The sequence below is a fragment of the Eleutherodactylus coqui genome, chromosome 7, assembly GCF_035609145.1.
Source record: "Eleutherodactylus coqui strain aEleCoq1 chromosome 7, aEleCoq1.hap1, whole genome shotgun sequence".
NCBI lineage: Eukaryota > Metazoa > Chordata > Amphibia > Anura > Eleutherodactylidae > Eleutherodactylus > Eleutherodactylus coqui.
The window spans coordinates 148096610-148111042 of record NC_089843.1 but is presented as its reverse complement, the minus strand read 5'-3'; the positions used below and the strand labels follow the sequence as shown (position 1 = coordinate 148111042).

At 42.1% G+C, this 14433-nt stretch overlaps 1 long non-coding RNA gene across 1 annotated transcript in view; it reads left to right on the top strand.

Moving 5' to 3' along the window:
- The window catches only part of LOC136573475 (uncharacterized), a 104266-nt gene extending 90762 nt beyond the window's left edge, over nucleotides 1–13504 (top strand). Inside the window, exon 3 of the long non-coding RNA XR_010785887.1 lies at nucleotides 13383–13504. This is a non-coding gene — a long non-coding RNA (uncharacterized lncRNA). The remainder of the gene's footprint in view (nucleotides 1–13382) is intronic.
- Nucleotides 13505–14433: the final 929 nt, after the last annotated feature.

Below are 14433 nucleotides of genomic sequence, written 5' to 3'. Positions count from 1 at the left end.
AAATGGAACTTTCCAAATATTGTTCAATTTGTCTTTTTGAAATAATTTAGAAACATATTTGCCAACCCTTAATCATTACATTGTGCCCCCTGTGTTACCAGTAACCATTGCCATGTGTTGGTCCTATCACAGACACTCCATAAGCCTGATGCAAAGTGCAGAATAGTATTTATAAGCTTTTGGTTTCTATCACAGTAAAAGTGAGTTTAAAGGTGACAATTATGAGTTAGTACTGGCGGCTTCACATTACACGGTCTGGAAAAGTAAAACCTTAACCAAACTGGCACTGCCTGTTTTTAACTTAAAACTCTAACAGTAAAACATTACATCATGTATTTTCCGTGAGTAATGCAACATTCACTTAATCAGTGTTCTTTGTACACCAATGGGTGGTAATATGAAAGATGGATATTAATATGCTTCAGGTTTGATGCCATGTTCTCTTTGCAACAAATCTTTAGTCTCGCCAATTCATTTAATTTGCTGCATAGTTACTGTATAGTCTTGGAATCTGTCCTGGTATCTTTAATTGAGCAACCCTATCTCTTGCAGTCAACCACCTTTGCTAGTTTAAGCGTAAATCTTCTTTAGTTTTGCAATCAGCATCATTACTAGTCTAGATCTGTTCTAAAGGAATGCTGGTTTTATAATCTGAATCGTTACATATAATACAGCATGAACATTGCAGATGTAGTACGAAATTAATGAAGGATTCTTATTTAACTTTTCAAAATCAATATCGCACATTTTTCTTGAAAAGTTGGCATCCGGGCTGGAAAGTTTTTATTTTCAGGCTATATGTGGAGACCATATTTATGAATATGCCAAGCTACGCCAATGATTTCTTCACTGCACAGGCTCTCTCAAAATTAAAGAATAACTCCAATTTCCCCCCATAATTCTGCCAGTTAACGGTTGCATGTTGATGCAACTGCCTATTCATATAGTAAGTAAAATATTCAACTTTCTATTTCTTAGGCCAGCAGCCAGGTGTTTTTTCTTGCTGACATAGGAAGTGTCTATGCAGTGGGGTAACATGAAACTCCTGGGCTCCAGAGAAAAATCTGTAACTAGCGCCGCCACCTAGCATGTATCATTTATAGCAGTGTTGGCTTGTTATGTGGCATAAGGGCCTCTGGGGCACTCAGGTACCAGGGTCTGGGTGCAACTGCTACTTCTGCTCCCCTCTATAGCAATATGCCTGTCTTTATGTGTATGAATGAGAAAGGCTGCAGTCAATCTGATCACACACAGAGAAGCGAGGAGAGTCATGTTTTTTGTGGGCTGTGTTCTTGTGGCATCCCAGAAATATTGATGAACTGAAACATATTGCAGGGAGGAATGATGCAAATTCCTATTAAAAGTTGTGTAAATCTTATGTTTGATGAAGGTGATTGCTGCTAAAGGAGGATCTACAGGTTATTGAATTCAAAAGGTTCATTTATTTTTTCTCCCTACATTGTAGATGTTTACTCAACATGTTCAATAAAGGACAAGAATGGTACAAGTATTTGTGTGTTTTTAGTTCAGTTAGATTGTGTTTATCTATAATTGAGATAATCTCAAAGGGTTGACCTACTTTCTCTTGCAACTCTACATAATTTTGGAGAAACTTGCCTTTTACCAGTAGCAGCAGTTGCATAGAGAACTACTTAAAGTAGTCCTGGATATTCATGAGCTGCAGGCTAGCTACACACACCCTTCCTTCCAGCCAATGATTGACTGTCTAGCTATTACTGTACATAGAGGAAGAACGGCCAATCAGTGACTGGAAGCTGAAGTGAGTGTGGCTAGCCTGCAGCTCATGAATATACAGGATTAGTTTTGTGTCTCCTTGCTACTAATTAAATGCAAGTTTCTCCAAAACTACTGCAGGGATCTACACAGCAGAGATATGACTGTAGTCAGTTTCGCAGGCACTATGTATGGTGCTCTCAATGAGGGCTGCAAAAAGATGGTGACAGAGTCTCTTTAAGAAACTTTTCAAATTCATTACAACTGTTCTTCTGTTTTGCCTTTTAAGACACTGTACCCTCTATGTGTCAGACAAACGTAAAGGGGTTGTCCCGCGGCCAAAACTAAAAATTTTTCACACCCCATTCCCCCATGTTAAGCAAGCATCACAAACTACCCATGTAAATCGTTTTTTTAGAGCGTTTCTACTCACCATGAAGCTGTTTCATGAAGTTATAAAAATCTTCTTCCAAGATGGCCGCCGTCATTTCCCAAGGTGCACCGCTGGTCTTCTCCCATGGTGCACTGCGGGTCTTCTCCCATGGTGCACCGTGGATGTTCTTCTCCAGTCTGAGTTCCACTCCCGATTACAGCCACCTCATTGGCTGATCGGCACCACGTGATGGTGGTGGAGCTATGCGATGACGCTGAGAAGGGGGAGGAGCCAGGATGCAGCTCGTGAGCCCGGACCCTCCAGAAGAGGATTCTTCTCTGCGCAAGAGCGACTGTTGCGACGACCAGAGGAGAAGTTTGGTAGTTGCCATGGAGATGGGGACGCCAGCACCGGAGGGGGTAAGTGTATAACTTCTGTATGGCCAATATTTAATGCACGATGTGTATTACAAAGTGCATTATTATGGCCATACAGAAGTGCTTAACCCCACTTGCTATCGCGGGACAACCCCTTTAAGCTGCGTACCTCATCAAGAGACTGTAACCATAACGCTTAAAGGGGCAGTAGCTACTAAAAGTATTGAGCTCAGCAAAGAAATTAAATTCTTCCTGTTTGCACCAAAATGTGTGTGAGGCATTCCAGAAGAGTACAGTGCACCCCTTTCTACCATGTGATCAAAGAGTTGCCATAATAAGCATATAGTGTGCAATAACACCTGCGGTTTCTTTTTAACAAGCGGTGTGGGCAGAGGATGTGGTTTTTCTGTAACCAATGTTTTTAACCTAAACAGTGTGGATATTCACACTTTGTGTTTCTCTTCATGTCCTCTATAGTGGAAAAACCACTGCATCCAGCTGTTATAGAAATGTGGATATGATTTATAAAAAGTGTGTTCACATTTTGTATCCACTTGGTTTTTGAATTTTGTTTTTTGAAAATTCTCCATTTTCATGTCACGGCATGCCCTGTTCATTGCAGGTTGCCATGTGTTGTTTCCACATTGACTTTGCTAAGCTTATTCTTTATCTCTCATATACTGTAACGGAGAGTGAATGTGTACACAAGGTCAGGAACCAAGCTCCGACATTTATAGCACATCAAATCAGTTTGCCATAAATCACTTTTACTGTTTTTCTGCACTGCAATTGATGTAAACTCATGGAAAAACTGATGACAATTTGAGATTAGTTTTTGTGTTTCTCATTCTGTCACACATTGAGCTCAATGATTATGAAAGCTGATCATGATGGACTATCTTAGAAACTGATCTGAAAAAAATCGATGATACTACTGATAAAAGGAACCTTCACATGGCACAACTGTCCAGCATATAAGCGACGGCAGCCAGCCGAGCCATTATCAGTCCTTTCTCACAGGAGTTATAGTCTGTCAGACAATGGAGACGGAGTGTGGCATGAGATCTCTTTTCACCTTTCACACTATCGTTTTCCCTAAAATAAGACCCTGTCTTATATTAATTTTTGCCCAAAAGAGGCACTAGGTCTTATTTTGGCAGGATCTCTTATTTTACTTACCTAGCAGGCTTGGTTTGGACCCTCCTGCTGCTCTCTGGAGCTCCAGCGCACTTGCTGCAGTCCTCGGCCACCACAAAAGATCGCTTACTGGTTACAGGGTTCCTAAATCCTGCCTCCAAGAAGCGATGGTTGTGATTGGTTCTCGAGCGCTGCTCAGCCAATCAATGCAGCGCTTGGTGAACCAATCACAGCCTTCGTGTTGTCGAGGCGGGATTTATGCATTGGCTGAGCCTCAGCATTGATTGGCCAATTCATACATTTTGCCTCCACAACGTGATGGCTGTGATTCATTCTCGGGTGCTGCTCAGCCAAATAATACAGTGCTCGACGAACCAATCATATCCATCACATTGGTTCATCAAGTGCTGCATTGGTTAGCTGAGCAGCGCTCGAGAACCAATCACAGCCATCACTTCCTGGAGGGGAGATTTAAAAATCCTGTAACCAGTAATCGATCTTCTGTGGGCAGCTGAGGACTGCAGCAAGCGCGCTGGAGCTCCAGATAGCAGCTGGAGGACCTGGGTTGAGCCTGCTAGGTAATGTATTGTTTTTTTTAACGTAATGCAGCTAGGGCTTATTTTTGGAGTAGGGCTTATATTTCAAGCCTCCCTGAAAATCAGGATAGGGATTATTTTCAGGGTAGGTCTTATTTTTGGGGAAACAGGGTATATGCCCCATAAATGTTCTAGATCCAGGATGACAGTCCAAAGTATTTTCCCAGGTGTCCTACTTGTCCTGCCAAGTCCAAGGGCATAATTAAGCACTGGGTACTGTTTGACTCTCTGTGGGCAAGGTATGGGACTATCTAGGGACTGTTAGGCACAGGAGATCTTATTATGTCACTTTTCAAGACCTATGTTTCTGTGAGGATATAAAAAGTATGAAACTGCGTGGGTACTGCTTGGTTTTGCGTGGACACTGTATGAAACCATACTGGGCATGGTGTCCGTTTCTATTGTTCTTTCCTTTCACACACTTGGAATGTGAGCATACCACACTGGGTAATTTTTTATCATTGACAAAAACACTTCTGTGATCAGAAGGAATTAAATATTTTTGATTGATGGGGGGCATCTTCCACTTATTAACAATATTAATGTAGAATGAATATATAGTGCATATATCTTGATGGCCGGAAAACAACCCAATACATAGTAATATTATACTGTGTCACTTTTGTTACGTCTTTCACACCCAAGAAGATCAGAGGGATCTATGGCCTAAGAATACCATTACGGATAAACGGAATGTGGATCACTGGACCAACCAACCAGGCTGAGACCTATCCTGGAGTGGTAGGCAGCTGACTCCTCGGATAGAGGGACTGCAGCCAGGAATTCAGAATGAACTCAGATTCAGGAGAACAGACAGAACTCAGATTGAGGAATTCAGAATGAACTCAGATTCAGGAATACGGACAGAATTCAGATTCAGGAATACAGAACGAGGAAAATACAGAGGAAATCCAGGAGACACTGACAAAGGAGCTGGTATATATAAGAAACAGTCCTGAGAGATTGGCTCACAGGAGCAAACCACACCCAGCCAGCACAATCAACCACATCTGTGAAGCTGAGCTACTAGACAAACCTGTAGAACCACAGATCCCAGCAGCAAGCTCTAACAACTTTGCTGCGTACAATATATCTTTTGCTTCCAGTTTTATATGTCAAGGCAGTGGATGTTGTTCCGCTGTGCCTTTAAACCAATTTGGCTTAACCCTTTCCAATCCACTGTCTGACCTCTGAAGACATTATGATTTAAGGCTGTACAGCTCCGATGTTGGAAGACGTCCATCGGGGTTCTCTTACTGTATATTGCCAGCCTCTCTGCTATCGGAACCTATCCAATGTGTCACCTCATGCAGTACTGGCTTTAGCCAGCATATAGCGCCGTTGTGTAACGGCAGAAAAAGAGTAAGCCCCCTAAGAAAACCAGGATATAAATTGGATTGGAAAGGGTTAAAGCTAAATCCAAAAGCGACACCTGGGGATCCCTAATTTCCACCCTTTAACACTACCAATTAGGATCTAATCTTTGCTGCATTGAATCCCAGATCATTACCCATAAATAGTCTAAGATAGAAGGCAAGTGACGCAGCTTGATCAGGTTTAAAATAACATGGTACTGGAGGGTTTTGACAGAGAGAAGATTGTGAAACAGAGGTGATATCAGGAGTAGAGAAGTCAGGAAAATCTGGATTAGACAGACATAGATCAAAATCTAGAGAACAGTCAAAACACTAAACACCTTTGCACATTATACGGACTGACTATTTTGATACCTTCTGATGCAAGAGGAAGTCTTTAATAGAGAAAGCTTAGCTGGGGACAGAAAAGCTGAGTGTGTGTACTAGCCCTTTAAAAGGTGGACTGAGCGCACATGAAGTGAGAATCTAAAGAAAGAAAAACTGGTTAATAGCCGTGACTCTCCAGAAAAGGTAGCAGGACAGTAGGATGTAATATCCAACTTCTCTTTTATTAAATTAATTAAAAACCAGCATAAGATACAAGTTTCGGGGTGAACCTCTTCATCAGTCAAGCTGGGTAGGACATCACTCTTGGGACTGAAGCAATGTGGTTCTTCCACTTTTTCTGGTTTTCCTAGCTCCAGATCCTTCTGCCACTGGCATCAACATTCCTTCAGTCCCAAGAGTGATGTCCTACCCAGCTTTACTGATGAAGGGGTTCACCCTACCATCCCATTACCTTTTATGGAGAGTCGCGCCTGTTTACCATTTTTTTTTCCTTTAGATTCTCACATATCTGGCGTGTCCACCATTAATGGGTTCTTCTGGTTGATAGCACCTCCAGAATTCATCTAACTCCATATTCACAACCCTCTCTAAGGCTTTTAGTCTCTAGGTATCCATCTAGGACCCAAGTCTCTTATACAGTTGGGTTTGCTCCACCCTACCTTCTTCTTACTGAGCACACGTGAAAGCCTTCAGAAGGCATACAAAAAGAAGATGGTTAACAGGGCTGCAGCATTGCCTCTGGGGATTAAAACAGGAAGACTAGGACTACTACCATCAGTAGGAGGAAGTGAGGGAAGTCAGCGGCTGCAGCCCTGATAAATGACATTATACTTGCAAGTTATTTTGTGTCTCAACAAGTGGCAAACAAAGCAGGAGATTTAGCAACCCCTTTAGGGTGGCTTCACACGAGCGTGTTTTTGTGCGTACATAGGTACGTACATAAATGCGCACCCATGTACGTGCAAAAACACGCGTGAATGCAGGTCCGTGCATTGTTTTCAATGGAGCCATGGGTGCTGGTGGCGGCTCCATTGAAAACAATGGTCTGCTGGCACCCCTGCGTTCTTTTTCAGGGAAGGGCTTTACATATAAGCCCTTCCCTAAAAAACAAGAATTTTAGTGTAAAAAAAAATTAAATAAAAAATATACTTACCTGTCCGCTGCTGCCGTGACCCCCGCAGGGATGAAGAACACATTTGCCGCATGTGGCAGATGTTTCCTTCATCCCCGCTAGTTAAAAGAATTCCCTGCTGTTACATCTGACACATCTGTGACAGATGCAGCAGAGGAATTCTTCTATTCTCTCCCGCAGCTGTCACACATGACAGCTGTGGTAGAGGATTCTGCTGCCGGCACCCCGTCAATTGATTTCAGGGAAGGACTTTAAATATAAGCAAGCCCTTCCCTGAAAATCCAGTAAAAGTGGTTTATAAAACAAAAAAAAAATACATACTTGCCTCCCTTCAGCTGCGGGGCTCAGCCGCGTCTTCTCTCTGCTGTCGCCTGCTCTCTGGTGCTGATCTATCAGCAGGCGGCGATTTAAAATCCTGCTGAAAGAGCTGAATGTGATTAGCTGAGGTGCTCAGCCAATCACAGGCAGCTCTCGCCTGTCATTCATTCGGGGAGAGCTGCCTGCGATTGGCTGAGCACCTCTTCCCTGAAAAAAGAATGCATGGGTGCCGGCAGACCATTGTTTTCAATGGAGCCGTCGGTAGCAGCCGCGGCTCCATTGAAAACAATGCGTGCATTCCCTATGGTGCACGCATGTCCTATCTTTGCAGGCACACGCCTGTAAAGCACGAACATGTGTACACACCATAGGCAATGCATTGGGGCTAATAGACGCGTGTTTTTGTGTAGGCATATGCATGCACAAAATACACGCTCATCTGAAGCCACCCTTAAAGGGGTTCTGACATGAATAATGTTTTTATGCTTTAGCAGCCATTGTTCCCTGGTCTGCCTAATGGACGCAGGGAACCCATGGGTTAATGGCTGCTAAAGCATAAAAATCTTATACTTACCTGTTCTCCTGTTGTTGTTGACATCGGGGGGTCATCTCCCGGCACCATATTAGCACTTTCTGCTTAGGTTAAGCAGCCTGACTAGAGCCACCTGATTGGTGCACGCTGTGCAGTCACGTGGTGCCGAAGAGCCAATCAGGTGGCTCTAATCAGCAGCGCTGCTTAACCTAAGCAGAAAGTGCTAGTATGCCTCCCGGCAGGCAGTCTTCTTCCTCCAGCAGCCGCGCCGCTCCGGGATCGCGCGCATGCGCAGTGGAGAGGTGCCCTCTGACAGGAGTCAGGACGGGCCGCGTCTCCACTGCGCATGCTCAGCACTCCGGAGTTCAGCAGGACGGACGGGCCGCCCACAGCAAGCACTGTGCGGTCCGTCCGTTGACCTCGGAAGTGCCTGACGGACGGACCAGAGCAGGAAGCGGTCTTTTTGACCGCTCCTGCTCTGCTTTAAAGGCACAGAAGAAGATGCCGGCTGGAGGGGACATGCCTGGCGATCGGGCCAGGCCAGGCAAGGTGAGTACAATTTTTTTTTTTTCATGTCAGAACCCCTTTAAGCACTAAATAGGTACACAATTTGCACAAGGCAAGCTTGCACAAAAGTTGTATGACTTTTTGAGCAGTACGCTACTCCGCACCCCTTTCCCGATAAGGGGGCATGACCGCCCTGAACTGAAAAATGTACATACAATTTACACCAAAAGCGCATAAGATGAAGACCAGCATATGAAGCATCGGTCTTAATAAATGTCCCCCATAATTTTCATTGGCATGAAACATATATCTGCATGGATTGCTTGCTGTTGGTGTTTTTGCAATTAATGGTTATCCAGTGCATGGTATATTTTTATGCACAAGTTTTTATGCATTATTGCAGTGTATTGCCACTGTTTTACTATTTTTTCTTTACTTTAGGTGTGAATCTAGATTCAAGTGACCAAAATGATTGCATAAGCTCTCACTTCCCCAGTTTTCTAAGTACACTTTCATACAATCAGAGACGTTTTAATCAACTTAATGTCAAAAAAGGGAATGGTTTTGGAGATGATCTGTTTTGCTTACAAGACAAACCATAAAATTACAAACGTGTCTGCTGGAGACGAGGTGAAGTGGCCAAGAAAAACAAGCCCAGGAAGGTTTATTTGAATACCATTACTTCACTGGGTCATGACTGGACTCTGGAGACTCTTGGGCTGATACCTTGCTGTGAAATAGTCATTTGGCCAAAATGTTAAGCATACAAATTGCTTAAATCTTGTAAAATCCCTTAAATTGTCATGCTGGATACTAACTACTATTCTAGCAACTGTGTCAAGACTACTGGCGTGTCACCGAAAAATAAAAATGAAAAAAAACCAAAAAACACATTGAAGTATAACTCAAGACACAGTTCAACACTAATCATTTACCACCCAGACTTTTTTCTTTGGAAATCTAAATGAATTCTGCGGCGTTTTTGCAAGATGATCTGTTTTTACTTGATAACGTAAAGTAAAATATTGGCAAGTGGTCGCAATCTGATGTGAAGATTTTGCAAATGTAACCAGTTGTAGTGGTGAAGGTCATAGGGGATTCCTGGTATGCAGGAAACAATGGCTGTTCTGGAAGAAAGCAATAAAAAGTTAACTATATGTTTACTGCTTATCACCTTTATTTTCATAGTGCGAAAGTCCAGAACACAATTTGTCAGAAAGGGCAATTAAAACTTATTGGGGCTTCACGGAAGATATTTGCAGGAAAAATTAAACCACCCCCCCCCCCTATTTTCACTGTTTTGCATTTCTTTATATTAGAGCTGAGCAGGTTCTAGGAATGTAGCAGAGCTGAGCAGGTTCTAGGAATGTAGCAGAGCTGAGCAAGTTCTAGCCATGTAGCAGAGCTATTTCGAGCCAGATATGCCGTGGAACCTCCGACCGAAGGTTCCAACGTAGATGTTAAACCAGCCTAAAGGCATCTTGTAGTCTATGTGAAAGTTATCTTGACTGATGTGTAAAATATTAAGAACCATATAAACTTTATATTCAAAGCATATGAAGACCATTTATATCTTATATACAGATACAATCAACTTTTTTATTGTTTTTGCCTGTACTATAATTCAGAGAAGAAATTTTAATTTCGCAATTTGCTACTAGAAACATTTGACAAGCTTGTCTTCAAACACATCCCTAACAGCTAGTCTACACTCCGATAATGCAGTGGGAAGGTTGGTTTTTCCTACATCAGATTACCATATATTGGTGTTAAAGCTATACTTCCCAGTAGGCATAAAACTAATGCAGGCTCTATGCAGAAATTAAGACAGCAGGAAATGCCTGATGATTGCTGCTCTGATGCCAGTAGAACTGTGATTGCTGCTCTTGATTGTTAAATGGCTTGTATCTTCGGATCAGCACAATCTAAGTAAAGCAATGTATATATAAAGTTACAGAAGTTACTTAGGTCACTGCTTAGTAAAACTTACAGATAAAGGAGTTCTTCATTCATGACTGATCTTTTAGTAATATTGTGCTGCAACGCTTTACATTTAGTAATACAGTTTAACATAAGGCTATGTAGATATTGCTCACTAGCAACTGCAATACCCAATATGCCAAGAAATCTGGAGATAGGTATTGTATGCTGCATGTATACTATATATAGAATGATCTGTCTATAGTTGGACTATGAATTTACAAAACAGTTGACTATTTGTTTATTCTCTTTTAAAAAAAAATGGAAAGCAAATAGAAAGCTTAGCTTTCAATTTTTTGAAAATCCATTGAAGTCAATGGGGAAAGAAAGGATCAGTTCATTTCAGTTTTAATTCTATTTCTCTGCTAGGAAAGATAGTTCTGGAACTATCTTCCTGGCTGGAATAGGTTGGCCGCTGTATAGACTCCTATGGGAGCCAATGACACCTGTCAGAGAAGGGAGGTGGGAGGGAGTTTAGCAGTGTGACTGCTAAACTCCCTCCCCCTTCTCTCCTCCTCTCCACCTTTGCTGTCTGTTTGCAATCGGAGGGGGTAGGAGCTATTTGCTAAGCTCCTGCCCCACCCTGCCCCCTCCCATTGCTGGCTGCCAACAAGGGGCGGGAGGGGGCAGGAACACAGCACACTAGCTTCCGCCCCGTCCCATCTCCTCCCCTTACCGAGAGCTGGCAAGGGTGCGGAAAGGGGGAAACAGTTTAGCAGTGCTAAACTGTCTCCCCCGCCCAACGGCATTGCGGGCTTGGCGTATATGCGCCGGGCCCTGGCTGCCTGAACGGGCGCACAAACGGCAGATTTATGCGCCTATGCATGTGATTTTCGGCCGCACTGTGGCCATGACACGTTTGAAAGAGACTTAATACTGAGAAAATGGAAAGATCTGGCATATTTCTGGAATCTGATGTGTTGCAATTTGCCAAGATATAGTCCTGATACATGTGCATTGGGAAAAAAGAAATGTTTTTACAACAGCGTTTAACCTCACACTGCGGAATTGTCCATATTAATGAGCATAATTGGGAAATTAACATTTTTCTCTGCAATCAGAAATCTGAAATATAATATTTAAAATGATATTCCCAGAAAGCCAGGAAAATATTTCACATCCCATGTTACAGAAGATATGTCTGCTGTGTATGCTAAGTTATAACACAGTCCTAATTACTTTATTATAGCAGAAGCGGCGCGCTCCCCTCATGTATACCTCATGTTGATAAACTGAACTCGAAGTCTAACATTTAGCTTGGAACTTTTAATTGTGTCAAATCAAGAATGAAAAATGAACTTATAATACATAATTATTGTGCTGGCAACACAATGTTCTACTTAAATTCCTCAGTGCTTTGATTCAATTAGCCCAACAATATAATGATAATGATGACTTCTCCTAGAGGTATTTGTAAAAAAAATCCAAACTAATGACATATTTCTAAAGTGCTCTGTTATTTTGTATGGCTGTGATGTTTGACATGTTCATATATGTAACACTGAAAAAACTTAGTATTGAAAGCCGTTTGATCAGTGCGATTGTAAAGCGAGACAGGAAGATGTGCAACATTAATTAAGGCCCATTTAGACACAACGATAATTGCTCAAAAGATGACGCTCAAGCGACTTTTGAGCGATCATCGTTGTGTCATTTACAGCGCAAGATGATTGCTCAAGATGAGCAATTACCTTGCGCTGCCAGCAGAGGATGCGGAAAACAAGCAGGGTGTCCCCGCTTGTCTTTTGCATACAGCTGTTCCCCGGGTCCCAGTGTCCTGGTGTTATATAGCCGAGCGCTCGGTGTAGAGAATGCAGAAGACAAGCAGGGTGTCCCCGCTTGTCTTCTGCATATAGCTGTTCCCCACTGGGAGCGCCCGGCTGTTAAATAGCCGAGCGCTGCCAGCGGAGGATGCAGAATTGAGCGATAATCATTGTGTCTAAATGGGCCTTTAGATGGCAAAGCCCTTATTCATACACTGCAGGTCTACTTTATTACTGAAGTGCATGCAATTATTGACTGTTTATCCTGCCTCTCTGAAGTACAGTTCAAAACTAGGTATACTTGTCTACTCTCTACTTGTACTATGTGCAATGCCACCCTCTACCCATGTGACATACACTGTACTGCTCTCTACTTGTAGAACATACGCTGTTCTGCTCTCTACTTGTACTATATCTACCCATGTTACATACACTGTACTGCTCTCTACTTGTATAACATACACTGTTCTGCTCTCTACTTGTACTAAATGTGCTTTACTATATACAGAAACTCTTTTGTACTGTACTACCCTCTACCTGTTCTAGAATGAGCTGTGTGAAAGTATTGAATTATATTTTATGCAGTACTGTCATGTGCAAGAAATACATGAGTAAAAGACGTATTGTAGTTTTACTACCGTAACAGGGTCCCAGATGCTGAGCATGCAGCTTTGTCATATAACCTTTGCAGTGTTTTACTAAGATAGAAGTATCACACATGCTGCAGATTTTGAATCGTTTACTTGTTTAATCTTGTGGGGGTTGTCAAACTATATAACCTCTTGCAGTGCAACAATAAAGCAGAAGAATTACTAGAAACATGCCAGTGTCATTTCTCATTCTTCTTCGATGCATCGTATATATATATATATATATATATATATAATATATATATATATATATATATATATATATATATATATATATATATACTGTTTTAGACATACTTGGTAAGGCTACAATACCCCTTTGACTAGCTGCTTTATCAGGCACCATATAAGAGCAGCTCCATGTTATTTGTACTGCACTCTGTGTATACTGTACATGTCACTGAAGAAGTTCTTGTTCTCGAGATAGAAAGTGACTCACCAGCTTCCAGCAGCTCTTTCTGACTTTTAATATGGAAGAAACTTTTTTCTATCTCTATGTGTTATCTGCTTATGTTTCTTTAATCAACTTTTATACATACACTTTATAATTCTTTTCTTCTCTTTCAAATTGAATTAATAGATGAATGAACCGCATCAAAACTGCACTGTGCGGATAAGAGCAGACAGCTCTTGTATGCTTTTGGAAATCCTTTATATTGGGGAGATTCCTGATGACAAGCTGCAAAGATTAAGGAGTTATTTCAGGCTTTTACTATTGATGACCTAGCCTCAAGATATAACGAAGATATCTGAGGAGATGAAATGGTAGGTGACCCAGACATTTTTAAACAATAACTCAGTAATCTCTATACAAATTAACATTTTTTTTCTGTGTAATCAACCATCTCTTAAATTGACTACAGGCTATAAGAAAATTAACAATAAAAATGTCTGATTCTAATTTTCCAAATCGTTGGCAATAAATTGGTCATCTTCCTTTGTTCAATCAACATACATTCTGTTGAAATGCTAAATTGCCATGTTTGACTCCAGGTTTGTGGTATTATTGCCCAAGTACTGACCGATTGGATGTTGTAATATAGGTGTTTTTCCTTATTACATTTGGAGATCTTTGGCCCGTGTCAAAGGGGCACAACTCTTAACCACTCCAGGCCAATGCATACAGACCGGCCAAGCCCAGAACTTGTGATTGTTGTGTGTCCAAGAAGTGGAAAGCACATCTATCAGACTTTTGTGGTACAGTATATCATGTCGATATGTCATGAAAGTCTCAGATTAAATACCCCTTTAAAGGGGTTGTCCCGAGGCAGCAAGTGGGTCTATACACTTCTGCATGGCCATAATAATGCACTTTGTAATGTACATTGTGCATTAATTATGAGCCATACAGAAGTTATAAAAAGTTTTATACTTACCTGCTCCGTTGCTGGCGTCCTCGTCTCCATGGTGCCGACTAATTTTCGCCCTCCGATGGCCAAATTAGCCGCGCTTGCGCAGTCCGGGTCTTCTTCTTTTCTGAATGGGGCTCCGTGTAGCTCCGCCCCGTCACGTGCCGATTCCAGCCAATCAGGAGGCTGGAATCGGCAATGGACCGCACAGAAGCCCTGCGGTCCATGAAGACAGAGGATCCCGGCGGCCATCTTCAGCAGGTGAGTATGAAGACGCCGGAC